The sequence below is a fragment of the Odocoileus virginianus genome, chromosome 15 (genome assembly GCF_023699985.2).
Source record: "Odocoileus virginianus isolate 20LAN1187 ecotype Illinois chromosome 15, Ovbor_1.2, whole genome shotgun sequence".
NCBI classification, from domain to species: Eukaryota; Metazoa; Chordata; class Mammalia; order Artiodactyla; family Cervidae; genus Odocoileus; species Odocoileus virginianus.
Window position 1 is genome coordinate 21,869,513 of NC_069688.1, and position 2,463 is coordinate 21,871,975.

Below are 2,463 nucleotides of genomic sequence, written 5' to 3' on the forward strand. Positions count from 1 at the left end.
TCAAGGTGTTGGCTGGGCTTGGCTCCTGTCTGGAGGCTTGGGAAGAATCTGCTTCCAGGCTCACTTCAAGTTATTGACAGCCTTCAGTTTCTTGTTGCTGTAGGACTAAGGTCCTTGTTCATTTGCTGGCTGTTGGCCAGAGGTCACTTTCAGCAGATAGTGGCCAATCTCCGGTCCTCCCTTCCATTTGAAAGCCAGCAATGGTTTAAGCAAATCTGTGTGGTTCTTTCAGTCTCTTTGAATTCCCCTGCTAGTACCAGCCTGAGCAAATATTCTGCTTTCAAAGTTCTCTCAATTGGATTAGGCTTACCCCAATACTCTCTGTATATAAAATCTAACTGATTTGGGGCTTTGCACCTGCAAAAAATCCCTTCACAATGGTAGTCAGATAGGTGTGTGATTGAATAACCAGAAAAGGACTCTCAGGAGGTCATCTTCCAAATTTTGCCTACCACAGCCCCCTTAAGATTTCTAGTCCTTTTAGTCTTCTTAACAGCATCATGGTGGTTGGCAAGAAAAAGTGCCTTATGAAAGCCAAGAAGAAAGTGGTTGACCCATTTTCTAAGAAATATTGGTATGATGTGAAAGCACCAGCTATTCTGGGAAAACACTGGTCATGAGAACTCAAGGAACCAAAATTGAATCTGATGGCCTCAAGGGTTGTATTTCTGAAGTGAATCTCACTGATCTGCAGAATGATGAAGTTGCCTTTAGAAAATTCAAGCCAGTTACGAAGGATGTTCAAGGCAAAAACTGCCTGACTAGTTTCCATGGCATAGATCTTCCCTGTGACAAAATGTGCTCCATGGTCAAAAAAATGGTAGGCCATGACTGAAGCTCACCTTGTTGTCAAGACTACCGATGGTTATTTGCTTCGTCTTTCCTGTGTGGGCTTTACTAAGAAACATAGTAATCAAATTCAGAAGACTTCTTATGTCCAGCACCAGAAGGTATGCCAGATTCACATGGAGATGATGGAAATCATGACCTGAGGGGTGCAGACAAGTGACTTGAAAGAGGTGGTCAGTAAATTGATTCCAGACAGCTTTGGAAAAGACATAGAAAAGGCTTGCCAATCTATTTATCTGCTTTACGATGTCTTTGTTAGAAAAGTAAAAATGCTGAAGAAGTCCAAGTTTGAATTGGGAAAACTCATGGAACTACATGGTGAAGTAAGTAGTTCTGGAAAAGCTGCTGGAGATGAGACAGGTGCTAAAGTTAAACAAACTGATGGATATGAGCCCCCAGTCCAAGAATCTGTTTAAAATGCAGGCCTTTTTAATGGTGACAAGAGGCCTTATTTGTGGTTTAAAAAAAAAATTTCCAGAGATAATTTTGACTCAACTTGGTTTTTGTAGTTTGCACTAACTTTAAACCCAACTCCCAAGTGAAATATGACCTCACAGTACATAGAGTAACTTCATTGCTTTGGTTTTGATTTCTTTCCTGTTCTCAAGAATCACATTGAAAATGTAGAAACCTAAGAGTTCTTGAGTGTGAGTTGTAGGTGGCGCAGTGTAAGAGAATGTATTCCTATATCTACAAAGACTTTAACTTTTCACACTCTCTAGTTAAGATTAGGTTATATATAGATGAGATGGGCTGGCTGTGGGGCTGGAGGATGGACAGCCACTTCAGAAGACTTGGCGGGAGGCTACCAAAGGACAACATAATTCACCTCTCTCAAAGTTACCTACCACTGTATTGTTTATAGGTTGCTGCTCCATGCCTTAGCGTATTTTGAGAGCTGTTAAAGTCAACAAGCCCCTCCATGATTTGTTAAAAAGAGAGATCCCTCAAATCCTTTCGAAGTGATATCAGTCTGTATTAATGGAAGCTTTATGTTCTGAACCAGAAAAAAATTATTTCCAGTGAGTTGGCACTAGTCTTGCCTGAACATATTTCAACTGCTTTTAGTTTGGGATACCACATGTTGAAAAAGAGACAAATTAGAGAAAATGCAGAGAGCAGCAACCAACATGATAAAATGTCTAGTTGAAGGTTCATGGCATGACGCAGGGGATTGGTAATGGGATATAAATCCTCTCTCGTCAGCACATCATTTTTAGCAGTGTCTATCTAATGTCTGTCATCACTGCTTAAACTCAGAGACCGCTGGGGTATATTCAGAATGTTGTAGTTCATATTCCAAACAGCATCATCATCAAAGCTTTTTTTGTCTTTCCAAAGAAGAAGTGAAGGGTTAAACCCAGAGACTAAATCAGGTATTCACTTTGACCACTTGGTTTCAAGTTTGGCTAGGTGCACACTAATTACCCTGCCTAATGGACTTTGCAATATTTGAATTAAGAGTGCAGGAAATTCTCTTTCTCAAGTTTAAATAAATATCCACAGTGGTTGAACTAGTTCCAAGAAGTTTGCAATCGGCTTCAAGTTTAAGTTAAAACAATTAGAATGCCAATTTATTTAACTACAGTGAGAAATACAATGACAATATAAATG

General features: G+C 39.8%; 1 pseudogene; it reads left to right on the plus strand.

The window, feature by feature from the left end:
• Nucleotides 1-500: 500 nt before the first annotated feature.
• LOC110146131 (small ribosomal subunit protein eS1-like) lies at nucleotides 501-1,265 on the plus strand (annotated as a pseudogene).
• Nucleotides 1,266-2,463: the final 1,198 nt, after the last annotated feature.